The sequence below is a fragment of the Scyliorhinus canicula genome, chromosome 7 (genome assembly GCF_902713615.1).
Source record: "Scyliorhinus canicula chromosome 7, sScyCan1.1, whole genome shotgun sequence".
NCBI classification, from domain to species: domain Eukaryota; kingdom Metazoa; phylum Chordata; class Chondrichthyes; order Carcharhiniformes; family Scyliorhinidae; genus Scyliorhinus; species Scyliorhinus canicula.
In genome coordinates, this window is record NC_052152.1 from 109,577,987 (window position 1) to 109,592,095 (window position 14,109).

Genomic DNA, 14,109 nt, shown 5'->3' on the forward strand with positions numbered 1-14,109 from the left:
TGTTTTGGGCTCGCAGCTGCAGAGTGTGTTTAGTTTTGTTTTAGATTTGGAGAAGCTAAAGAATGTTCATTTGGTGATTTCAAAGTGGTAACTGCTCTCAGTGGAGAAGTTAAACCTGGGGCGGGATTCTCTCAGCTCAGGGCCGGGCCGGAGAATCCCTGCGACTGGCGTGCATCACGCCACGCCGCCCCGACACGTGATTCTCCGCAGAGCAGAGAATCAGAACCATTGGCACCGGTGTGGTTGGCGCTCTACGCGGCCCGCCTGCCGATTCTCGGCCGTCGTAAAAACGCCGAGTCCCACCGCCGCCATTCACATTTGCTCTCAGCCGGCGGGGCCTTGGCATGGAAGGGTCGGGTGGGCGGCCTGTGGGGGGGGGGTCCAACCCCAGGGCGGGCCTCCATTGTGGCATGGCCTGTGATTGGGGCACACCGATCGGAGGGCCGGCCTCTCTGGCTGGCAGCCTCCTTTCCTACGTGCCGGCCCCTGTAGCCCTGCGCCATGTTGCGTTGGGGTGGGCTCGTTGAAGGAGGCCACTGCGCATGCGCGTGTTGCCACCGGCGCCACTGCATATGTGCGGATCCCGCGGTGCCCAGTTCGTGCCGGGATCAGCAGCTGGAGCGGCGTGAACTGCTACAGTGCGGAGCTGGCCCCTAGAATTAGTCGTCGGCTCGGCCTGTTCACGCCATCATAAAATGCAACGGCGTTTAAATGGCATGGACACTCTGCTGCGGGATTAGAGAATCCTGCCCCTGATGTCTTCCTGTAAAAACGGTTCTTTTTTGTCTTATGGGTGTTGCAAGGAAAGATTAAGAGTTACTTATAGAGTACTGTATTCTTTGGGGACTTTATTGGTGTTGATAGTTGTTAAGATGTTTACTGTGGGTTTATAAAGTGTTAACTGGTTTCATAAATAAACATTGTTCTAATTTAAAAGTACTTTAATACTCTGTTGCACCACACCTGAAAAATAGGCCCATGTGTTCTCCATAACCACAATCTATTAAAAGTTGTGGGTCAGGTGAACTCCATGATGCACTTTGGGGTTCTCTAAACCCTGGCCCATAATAATGTCGATGGAAGTCACTCTCACCTCACCAGAGTTGGTTTTGGGAGAAGGTAACAAATCCACCCTCGATAAGCAGGTCCGTCACTAAAATATTTTAAGAAGGTTGCAGAGCTCCAATATAATGGAATATTGTCTTTGTCCAGCAGTTGGCACAGTTTTTACAGGGCTTTGATAAATCTGGCAGATGAAGGTAAGGGTTAACGGCTGGATCTTTCATAGAAATGCTTTTACAGCAAGGGTGTTTCCCATCGGCTCTACCGGCAAGTCCCCATTGCTATTCTTTTCGTCACTTTTCTGGGCCCTGGGGAGTTCCTCACCGGTTAATCCCATACTTAGAATTTTTTTAGCACTGGGGAGCTGAACTCAGAGATTGGGCGCCAATTTGAAAGTGAGTTTGTGGGCCCCCACACCACCCTTCCATTGGCAATGTCACTCCCACACACATGGACAATACCCGACACCTCCCCAAGTGAGGACACCATGCTATGGGTGTCACCCCTCTTCAGGCCCCCCCCAAGACCCGTTACAGCACCCTCTCCCTTCCAGGACCACCACTCATATCTCACCCAACCTCCGGGATGCCTCTACTTCCCTGCCCTGCAGTCTCCCATCCTTCAAAACACACTCCACCCTCATTTCATGGGCATGGTGCCCCTCACTCCCTGGCCCTTGGTAGTGCCACCCTGGCACTTGGGCACCCTTGCACACGCACCCAGGCAGTGCTCCTGACAGTTTCGCAGTGTCATGGTGGCAGTGCCAGGTGCCAGCTGGGCAGTGCTAAGGTGCCCACGTTCCAGGGAGAGGGCCAGGGAGCCAACCTGCACTTACCCTGTCCAACCTGGGCTCTCCAGTAGCCCGGGAGACACCCCAGCTCCACCCCCCACCCACCCCCACACACGTTTGTGTGGACCAGGACTGATCGGTGGCCAGCTACAGCCTCCCTGGGGAGATCGAAGAATTGAGGGAGGCCATTGGATCCCGCGCAGATAGGGGTTGTAAGTAGGTTTTCGACCTATTTTCGCGAGCGTCATTCAGTCTTGCCCATTTGGGGCAGGTTTCCAACTCCTATGTCTCACGGGACTTTGGAGAATCCCGGGAGACGTGGATGCTGTTGGGAGGATCGCTGCCAGCCTCTCCCGACATTCTCCGGCCGTGTTGCGCTGAAGTGAGATCACAACTCGACCAGAGAATGGTACCCAAAGAGTTTAGAGACAGATATAGATAGGCTGGGAGATTGAGCCAATATTTAGCAGATGGAGTTTAATGTGGATAAGTGTGAGGTTAGCCATTTCGGCCGAATAAATAGAAAGGCAAATTATTATCTAAATGGAAAGCAGATTCAAAATGTATCTGGGCAGAGGGATCTGGGTGTCTTTGTTCATGAATCGCTGAAAGTTAGCATGCAGGTACAAAATGTTCACTGTGTGATTAATGTGTATAAATGCAATGTGCACAGTAATGTCAGAGTGAGCGTGTTCACTATGATTAATGTGTATAAATGCAATGTGCACAATAATGTCAGAGTGAGCCTGTTCACTGTGTGATTAATGTGTATAAATGCAATGTGCACAGTAATGTCAGAGTGAGTGTGTTCACTGTGTGATTAATGTGTATAAATGCAATGTGCACAGTAATGTCAGCGTGAGCGTGTTCACTGTGTGATTAATGTGTATAAATGCAATGTGCACAATAATGTCAGAGTGAGCCTGTTCACTGTGTGATTAATGTGTATAAATGCAATGTGCACAGTAATGTCAGAGTGAGTGTGTTCACTGTGATTAATGTGTATAAATGCAATGTGCACAGTAATGTCAGAGTGAGTGTGTTCACTGTGATTAATGTGTAAAAATGCAATGTGCACAGTAATGTCAGAGTGAGTGTGTTCACTGTGATTAATGTGTATCAATGCAATGTGCACAGTAATGTCAGAGTGAGTGTGTTCACTGTGATTAATGTGTATAAATGCAATGTGCACAGTAATGTCAGAGTGAGCGTGTTCACTGTGATTAATGTGTATAAATGCAATGTGCACAGTAATGTCAGAGTGAGTGTGTTCACTGTGATTAATGTGTATAAATGCAATGTGCACAGTAATGTCAGAGTGAGCGTGTTCACTGTGTGATTAATGTGTATAAATGCAATGTGCACAGTAATGTCAGTGTGAGCCTATTCACTGTGATTAATGTGTATAAATGCAATGTGCACAGTAATGTCAGAGAGAGCGTGTTCACTGTGTGATTAATGTGTATCAATGCAATGTGCACAGTAATGTCAGAGTGAGCGTGTTCACTGTGATTAATGTGTATAAATGCAATGTGCACAATAATGTCAGAGTCAGCGTGTGCACTGTGTGATTAATGTGTATAAATGCAATGTGCACAGTAATGTCAGAGAGAGCGTGTTCACTGTGTTATTAATGTGTATAAATGCAATGTGCACAGTAATGTCAGAGTGAGCATGTTCACTGTGTGATTAATGTGTATAAATGCAATGTGCACAGTCATGTCAGAGTGAGCGTGTTCACTGTGATTAATGTGTATAAATGCAATTTGCACAGTAATGTCAGAGTGAGCCTGTTCACTGTGTGATTGATGTGTATAAATGCAATGTGCACAGTAATGTCAGAGTGAGCGTGTGCACTGTGTGATTAATGTGTATAAATGCAATGTGCACAGTAATGTCAGAGTGAGCGTGTTCACTATGATTAATGTGTATAAATGCAATGTGCACAATAATGTCAGAGTGAGCCTGTTCACTGTGTGATTAATGTGTATAAATGCAATGTGCACAGTAATGTCAGAGTGAGTGTGTTCACTGTGTGATTAATGTGTATAAATGCAATGTGCACAGTAATGTCAGCGTGAGCGTGTTCACTGTGTGATTAATGTGTATAAATGCAATGTGCACAATAATGTCAGAGTGAGCCTGTTCACTGTGTGATTAATGTGTATAAATGCAATGTGCACAGTAATGTCAGAGTGAGTGTGTTCACTGTGATTAATGTGTATAAATGCAATGTGCACAGTAATGTCAGAGTGAGTGTGTTCACTGTGATTAATGTGTAAAAATGCAATGTGCACAGTAATGTCAGAGTGAGTGTGTTCACTGTGATTAATGTGTATCAATGCAATGTGCACAGTAATGTCAGAGTGAGTGTGTTCACTGTGATTAATGTGTATAAATGCAATGTGCACAGTAATGTCAGAGTGAGCGTGTTCACTGTGATTAATGTGTATAAATGCAATGTGCACAGTAATGTCAGAGTGAGTGTGTTCACTGTGATTAATGTGTATAAATGCAATGTGCACAGTAATGTCAGAGTGAGCGTGTTCACTGTGTGATTAATGTGTATAAATGCAATGTGCACAGTAATGTCAGAGTGAGCATGTTCACTGTGTGATTAATGTGTATAAATGCAATGTGCACAGTAATGTCAGTGTGAGCCTATTCACTGTGATTAATGTGTATAAATGCAATGTGCACAGTAATGTCAGAGAGAGCGTGTTCACTGTGTGATTAATGTGTATCAATGCAATGTGCACAGTAATGTCAGAGTGAGCGTGTTCACTGTGATTAATGTGTATAAATGCAATGTGCACAATAATGTCAGAGTCAGCGTGTGCACTGTGTGATTAATGTGTATAAATGCAATGTGCACAGTAATGTCAGAGAGAGCGTGTTCACTGTGTTATTAATGTGTATAAATGCAATGTGCACAGTAATGTCAGAGTGAGCATGTTCACTGTGTGATTAATGTGTATAAATGCAATGTGCACAGTCATGTCAGAGTGAGCGTGTTCACTGTGATTAATGTGTATAAATGCAATGTGCACAGTAATGTCAGAGTGAGCCTGTTCACTGTGTGATTGATGTGTATAAATGCAATGTGCACAGTAATGTCAGAGTGAGCGTGTGCACTGTGTGATTAATGTGTATAAATGCAATGTGCACAGTAATGTCAGAGAGAGCGTGTTCACTGTGTTATTAATGTGTATAAATGCAATGTGCACAGTAATGTCAGAGTGAGCGTGTTCACTGTGTGATTAATGTGTATAAATGCAATGTGCACAGTAATGTCAGAGTGAGCGTGTTCACTGTGTTATTAATGTGTATAAATGCAATGTGCACAGTAATGTCAGAGAGAGCGTGTTCACTGTGTGATTAATGTGTATAAATGCAATGTGCACAGTAATGTCAGTGTGAGCCTATTCACTGTGATTAATGTGTATAAATGCAATGTGCACAGTCATGTCAGAGTGAGCGTGTTCACTGTGATTAATGTGTATAAATGCAATGTGCACAGTAATGTCAGAGTGAGCCTGTTCACTGTGTGATTAATGTGTATAAATGCAATGTGCACAGTAATGTCAGAGAGAGCGTGTTCACTGTGTGATTAATGTGTATCAATGCAATGTGCACAGTAATGTCAGAGTGAGCGTGTTCACTGTGATTAATGTGTATAAATGCAATGTGCACAGTAATGTCAGAGTGAGCGCAGTGGCGGACTGGCCAGGGTGTCAGCTTGCCCGATGGCAAGTGGGCCCCTGATGAAGTGGGCCCCCTATGTCAAATAAAAATGCAATAAAGAAACAAACACAGACAACTGTTTTAGTAATAAAAAGGAATAAGAAAAAAAAGAGAACAGGACACAAATAAGCAGTGCATGAAAAGGAACGAATCAGGGGAGGTAGTGGAAGGATGTGGAATAGGGGGGCCCGGGTCGGGCATAATTAAGGAAATTCCATGTTTTCAGCAAGAGTGTGTGAATTTAAAGATAAAGTTACAATTCGTGATTTGAGATGGTCGGCAACTTGAAAGGATATCAAGCAGTACATAGGGTCGTGAGGTCACCGAAAAGGAGAAGCGGTACCTTTGACCGTGAATCATGAGGTCAAAGATATTGAAGTGATAAGCCGTGATCGGTAAACTCAAAGGGTTGCGACTTGTAACACTACACTGGTATCAAACTGGACATGTTAACTTTGGTCGTGGGACCATTCTTAATGTCTTACTATAGTCGGACCAAACTTCTAAGTTTCAACAGTTGTCTCAGTTGCTTGCTGGTGTGAACACTGGACAGTGGATTGTCTCCTCTTCTGAAGCTGCATAGGCCACAGTAGTATTGAAGTGTAAGTAAGTTATTTTATATTTTCTATCAAGTAGGGGTTTATCTGGCGTTCCTTCAAGTTATTCTTGCAATCATCAATATTCATTTTTCCCAATGTGGGCTATTTTGTATTAAGTTTTTATTTCAGGAATATTACCCCTACCAGCATGGAAAAGAAAAAGCATAAATCTGGGTCACTAAAACGCAAAGAACAAAAAGAAGCAGAAAGGAAGGAATCAGCCAAGCGATGCAGGCCTATTACAGAGTTTATAATACCACAAGCACAATCCACATCAATATCCAGTTCTGCAACAAATAATCAAGAAGCAAGAAACAATGCTCATGGTGATGATGCAATGACATGCGAGTTACAAGAACAGAGAAGAGCTACTTTGAATGTAGAGACAAATACAAGTGCATCCATTACTAATCAACCCAGGCCCAATATTTCTTCTGGCTTCCTTGTTCCGTACTTGTATCTGTACTGCCTGTAGTTGCAACATCTCAACACATAGCTTCAACTAGTGACAGGGAATCAGATATTCCTTCAAGCATAAATGACTTGGTTTCTGAAGCACATCCTGCAAATAAACTTACGCAAGAAAATGAAAGATCAATTACTGGAATCTTCCAATATCCATCACGAGCAAAGCTAAAACAGTTTTTTGCTGAATATCCACTTCAGCCACTTGATGATCTGCCATTTGATGCTCGTTTGTATGAGAGGAAAATTATGAATGACTCAGTCCCAAGAAAATGGCTAACATATAACAAAGAAAATAGATGCTTATATTGTTCATACTGCTTAGCCTTTGAGTTTCCCAACACTTGTAATCCACCACCCTTTGTACGTGGCTTTAGTGACTACAGGCGTATTAGCCAGATCTTGACTTTACATGAATCAACAACAACACATGTCAGAAATGCTCAGCAATATATCAGTGTGGTTAATGATGGCACCTTAGATAAATTTTTTGCAGCATCACTAATTAAAAGGAAAGAAGTATTGAAGCAGAGAAGTATTGTCATGAGGATTATAGACATCATAAAGATGTTAGGCAAGCAAGCACTTCCTTTTCGAGGTCACATAAATGAATCGGCCTACACTCTAGATAATGATGTTCTGAATCATGGCAATTTTTTAGCTACAGTGCAGTTGATGGCAAAATATGACCCCATTATGGCAGCTCACGTTTCTGCAGTGCAAAACAAGTCTAAACAAAGAATCAAACGATTAGAGCAACAATGAAAGGCTCAAAGTAAAGGCTGTGGTGGACTTGTTACATACCTGAGTAAAACAACTATAAACATGTTTATCAAAATTATGAAGAATATGATACAAGAAAGAATTAGTCATGAAGTTTCTCAAACAAAATATTATTCTATTCAGGTTGATTCAACAGAAGATAATTCATCCATCGATCAGTTTAGCATTATTATTCGGTATGTGCTTAAAGGTATTATCTGTGAGTGACTACTTTCAGTTGTGCCAAGTAATGATGGTACAGGACAGGGACTTTTTGATCTATTGATTGAAACATTACAGCATCTTAAAATTGACCCCCAAAAATGTTTATCTGATAGCACAGATGGTGCTGCAAGCTACCATGGCCAGTATAATGGTTTACAAAGTAAAATTGCTGATGTGGCTGATCAACATGTTCATATATGGTGCTATACCCATGTCTTGAATTTGGTGATAACTGAAACAACAAAATGTTGTGTGCCTGCAGTTTCTTTTTTCAATTTGCTCCAGAATATAGCAACTTTTGTGAAAGCATCATACAAGAGAATGGCTGTATGGATAGAAGTTGTTGGAAAACATCTAGGACAAGAAAAAATGAAATGATTAAAGCTAATTGGTGAGACTAGACGGTCAGAAAAATCCAATGCAGTAACAACTATATTTGGACGTTTTGATGATGCCGCTGCCAGTACTTTCGTAAATCTATTGACATGCTTATCAATGATACAAGATTCAGAAAAGTTTGATGCAAAAACAAAACATGAAGGAAATGTTTTACTTCAAAGTCTTCTAAAGTTTGAAACCATATTGACAGCATTTACGTACTTGTATATATTTGAAACTACAACCCCGTTATCAAGTTATCTACAGACAAGTGGTTTAGATATGTTTACTGCATGGAATTTGGTAGATTCAGCTACAACAAAGTTGAAGGAACAGACAAGAACATTTGATAACGTTCACAGCAAGGCTTTGGAATTTGTAAATAAATGTAATGACAGGATTTCACAGATGAATATGGATGAAAATCAAACATTGGAAATTGATGCGTTGGAAACAGCATTACCAGTTAAGAGGCAGAGGAAGAAGAAAAGAATGGCAGATGAGCTTATTGATGATGAAAGAAATTCCTCAGATTCTCTAGCTGATTTTCGAGTAAATGTGTTTAACCTAATAATGGATCGCATTGTCCAGTCACTAGAATCACGCTTTGTACAACACAAACAGTTGTATAAAGATTTGCCCTGCTTGGACCCAGCAAAGTTTAAAACTATTGCAGAGAAGAGCCTGAAGATGAAGCATTGGAAGGTATTATTAAGCTGTTTCCACAAATCAGCAAAGATCAAGTAATATTGGAATTGCTTTATTTTGCTTCAAACTTTGATGTATTAAAGCTATTGCTTAATGATGGTGAGAATATGGATTCCAGTTGCAACAATTGTAAAATTTGCAGCACTTGCCCATCGTGTGTACTAAAAATTCTGGCATCCAACAGACCTCATTTCAAGGCATATGATAACCTTTATGAACTTTATAAAGTCATCTGCACACTATCAGTTACTCAAGTCCAATGTGAGAGGACATTTTCAAAGCTAAAGATGATAAAGACAAGGTTAAGAAATTCGCTGTCTGAGGAGAATTTGGAATCATACATGTTGCTATCCATTGAAAAGGAATTGTTAGATGAATTGAATGCAGAAGCAATTATTGGCAGATTCGCACAATCATCTAGCGAACACAAACGATTGCGCTTAATATAGTGGGCTGCATGCAATGCTCTGTTGTGCTTTTGAACTATCTGTTAATGTGTAAATTGTGCAGTAAACTATTTAAAAATATCAACCAATTACTTAAAATTTTAAAAATAAATAAAAAATTCTATTATAACATTCTGTATTTACATTTGGTATCTACTGCCAGTAATATGTACAGTACATGTACACTGTAATTACTAAGAAATACACATTTTTTCCACAAAAAATTTAATTGTACCCTTTTTTCCATATGTATTTTTTGAAAATTTTATTTATTCGTTATGAAAATTAAATGATAGCATAGGGCCCCCTTTGTCTCCTGGCAACCAATATTTTTAGACCCAGTCCGCCACTGAGTGAGCGTGTTCATTGTGTGATTAATGTGTATAAATGCAATGTACACAGTAATGTCAGAGTGAGCGTGTTCACTGTGTGATTAATGTGTATAAATGCAATGTGCACAATAATGTCAGAGTGAGTGTGTTCACTGTGATTAATGTGTATCAATGCAATGTGCACAGTAATGTCAGAGTGAGCGTGTTCACTGTGATTAATGTGTATAAATGCAATGTGCACAGTAATGTCAGAGTGAGAGTGTTCACTGTGTGATTAATGTGTATAAATGCAATGTGCACAGTAATGTCAGAGTGAGCGTGTTCACTGTGATTAATGTGTATAAATGCAATGTGCACAGTAATGTCAGAGTGAGCGTGTTCACTGTGTGATTAATGTGTATAAATGCAATGTGCACAGTAATGTCAGAGAGATCGTGTTCACTGTGTGATTAATGTGTATAAATGCAATGTGCACAGTAATGTCAGAGAGAGCGTGTTCACTGTGCGATTAATGTGTATAAATGCAATGTGCACAGTAATGTCAGAGTGAGCGTGTTCAATGTGTGATTGATGTGTATAAATGCAATGTGCACAGTAATGTCAGCGTGAGCCTGTTCACTGTGTGATTAATGTGTATCAATGCAATGTGCACTTCTACCGGCCAGACTGTGTGCGCATGGTGAAGGCCTCCCGCCCCTTTGAACGCCTGAGCGTGGACTTCAAAGGGCCCCTCCCCTCCACCGGCCATAACATGTACTTCCTCAGTGTGTTCGATGAGTACTCCAGATTCCCCTTCGCTATCCCGTGCCCTGATATGACGTCTGCCACCATCATCAAAGCCCTCAACACCATCTTCGCTCTGTTCAGCTTCCCCGCCTACGTCCACAGCGACCGGGGATCCTCATTCATGAACAATGAGCTGCGTCAGTTCCTGCTCATCAAGGGTATCCCCTCGAGCAGGACGACCTGCTATAACCCCCGGGGAAACGGGCAGGTGGAGAGGGAGAATGGGATGGTCTGGAGGGCTGTCCAGCTGGCCCTACGGTCCAGATATCTCCCGGCCTCCCGCCGACAGGAAGTCCTTCCCGACGCTATGCACTCCATTCAGTCGCTCCTATGCACTGCGACTAATGACACACCCCATGAACGTCTCTTTGCCTTCCCCAGGAAGTCCACCTCCGGAGTGCGGCTGCCGACTTGGCTTGCAGCTCCAGGACCCGTACTCCTCCGTAAGAACGTGCGACTCCACAAGGCGGACCCGTTGGTTGAAAGGGTACAGCTACTCCACGCCAACCCACAATACGCCTACGTAGCGTACCTCGATGGCCGCCAAGATACTGTCTCCCTCAGGGACCTGGCACCAGTAGGTTCCACACACACACACCCCTCTGGCCCGGCGCCACCCTCCCCTCCCCCGGCGCACCCAGTCTCAACTCCTACCCCAGGACAATTCATCCTCCGCCTGCCCACGCCCGAGGATGACGAGGATGTCGGCACTCTCCCGGAGTCACCGAGGACCAGACCGACACCGGAATCGCCGCCACCACTGTGGTGCTCCCAGCGGCAGATCAAGGCTTCGGACCGACTGAACCTGTAACTTGATCGCGACTCTTGAAACATCATCCTTCTGTATAATTCTCCTCCACCCGGCTGGACTCAATATTTTTTCTCTCTGTATTTTAAAACATGTACTTGTATATAGTTCTCCGCCACCCACTGTGGGCAGCACGGTAGCATTGTGGATAGCACAATCGCTTCACAGCTCCAGGGTCCCAGGTTCGATTCCGGCTTGGGTCACTGTCTGTGCGGAGTCTGCACATCTTCCCCGTGTGTGCGTGAGTTTCCTCCGGGTGCTCCGGTTTCCTCCCACAGTCCAAAGATGTGCGGGTTAGGTGGATTGGCCATGATAAATTGCCCTTAGTGTCCAAAATTGCCCTTAGTGTTGGGTGGGGTTACTGGGTTATTGGGATAAGGTGGAGGTGTTGACCTTGGGTAGGGTGCTCTTTTCAAGAGCCGGTGCAGACTCGATGGGCCGAATGGCCTCCTTCTGCATTGTAAATTCTATGATACCCCCGCCGGACTCAATTTTAACAGGGGTCAATGTGGTAGTCACCACTGATGTATATATTAGGTGATTTGTGGTAAGGCCCTGTACTACAGGTATGGGGGTAGTTCCCTGCCTGCTGGCTCGCCCAGTAGGCGGAGTATAAATATGTGTGCTCCCCGTTCAGCAGTCATTTTGCCAGCTGCTGTAGGAGGCCACACATCTTAGTGTATTAAAGCCTCGATTGCATCCAACTCTCGTCTTTGTGTAATTGATCGTGCATCATAATGTAAGTATGAGCTACTCTCCAGGGAGCAGTCTCCAAGAACGGAACATCGGATCAGTGAGTAAATAAAGTACCTTACCTCGGGGATTCGCGGCCTAGTCTGCAGGGCACAGTCTTGGAGGGTAGAACATCGGAGCAGTGAGTAAATAAAGTAACTTACCTTGGGAATTCACGGCCTAGTCTCCAAGGCACAGTCTTGGAGGGCAGAGCATAGAGCTTTGAGTATATAAAGTAACTTACTTCGAGGATTAGTGGCCTATGTCTAGGGCACAGTCTCGGAGGGCGGAGCATCGGAGCGTTGAGTATATAAAGTAACGTATCTCGGGGATTTGCGGCCTAGTCTCCAGGGAGCAGTCTCGGAGGCAGAGCGTTAAGCTTTGAGTTCATAAAGTAATTTACCTTGGGGATTCATGGCCTAGTCTCCAGGGAGCGGTTGCGGAGGGCGGAGCATTGAGCTTTTGAGTATACAAAGTAACTTACCTTGGCGATTCACGGCCTCGTCTCCAGGGGGCAGTCTCGGAGGGCAAAGCTTTGAGTTCATAAAGTAACTTACCTTGGGGATTCATGGCCTAGTCTCCAGGGAGCGGTTGCGGAGGGCGGAGCATTGAGCTTTTGAGTATACAAAGTAACTTACCTTGGCGATTCACGGCCTCGTCTCCAGGGGGCAGTCTCGGAGGGCAAAGCTTTGAGTTCATAAAGTAACTTACCTTGGGGATTCATGGCCTAGTCTCCAGGGAGCGGTCGCGGAGGGCGGAGCATTGAGCTTTTGAGTATACAAAGTAACTTACCTTGGCGATTCACGGCCTCGTCTCCAGGGGGCAGTCTCGGAGGGCAAAGCTTTGAGTTCATAAAGTAACTTACCTTGGGGATTCATGGCCTAGTCTCCAGGGAGCAGTCTCGGAGGGCGGAGCATTGAGCTTTGAGTGTATAAAGTAACTTACCTTGTGTGGTGATATGCATCACTGTAGATACACAAGGGGTTAATGTAAGTACACATAGACGAGCCAGACACTAGAGAGAGCACCAGAGACATGCCACACAGGCACTCAACCAATAGGTCAGTAAGATAGGACACGACCAATGGGCATTCACGATACACACAGAGGTGACACTACCACAGGGGGGCATTACACCAACCATATATAAAGGACACAGCACACATGATCTTCCTCTTTCCAGTGGAGACACTCAGTGAGCAGAGACATAGGATTGATTCAATATCATACCCACCATGTGGATTGTAGCAGACTGGTTTGTCAGTCTGAGTAGCTATAGAATGATTAACAGTAGAGTCGAACCCGAGTTGGAGAATTGTAAATAGTTCAATAAATATGTTGAAGTTATCTTCATGTCTGAACCTTCCTTTGTCAGAGTGCACATCAAGGAAGCCACTTATGCTACGCCAAGAGCATAACAAGACACCTTGGGGATTCACGGCCTAGTCTCCAGGGAGCAGTCTCGAAGGGCGGAGCATTCAGCTTTCAGTGTATAAAGTAACTTACCTTGGGAATTCATGACCTAGTCTCCAGGGAGCAGACTCGGAGGGCGAAGCTTTGAGTACATAAAGTAACTTACCTTGGGGTTTCGCGGGGATTCGGAGGGCTGTGTCATGATATGCAGACATGCAGATAATGATATACACACAGGCAGCTAATGAACACAGAGAACAGGACATGCCCAAAGTGGCAGGACACTTAGGTACTATCTCATTATAATTACTGATTAGTAAGGTTGCAGACGACACAAAGGTAGGTGGAATTGCGGATAGTGATGAGGACTGTCAGAGGATACAGCAGGATTTAGATCATTTGGAGACTTGGGCCAAGAGATGGCAGATGGAGTTTAATCCGTAAAAATGTGAGGTAATGCATTTTGGAAGGTCTAATGCAGGTCGGGAATATAGAGTGAATGGTAGAATCCTCAAGAGTATTGACAGTCAGAGAGATCTAGGTGTACAGGTCCACAGGTCACTGAAAGGGGCAACACACGTGGAGAAGGTAGTCAAGAAGGCATACGGCATGCTTGCCTTCATTGGCCGGGGCATTGAGTATAGGAATTGGCAAGTCATGTTGCAGCTGCATAGAACCTTAGTACATAGAACATAGAACAATACAGCGCAGTACAGGCCCTTCGGCCCTCGATGTTGCGCTGACCTGTGAAACCCCTCTAAAGCCCCTCTACACTATTCCCTTATCGTCCATATGTCTATCCAATGACCATTTGAATGCCCTTAGTGTTGGCGAGTCCACTACTGTTGCAGGCAGGGCA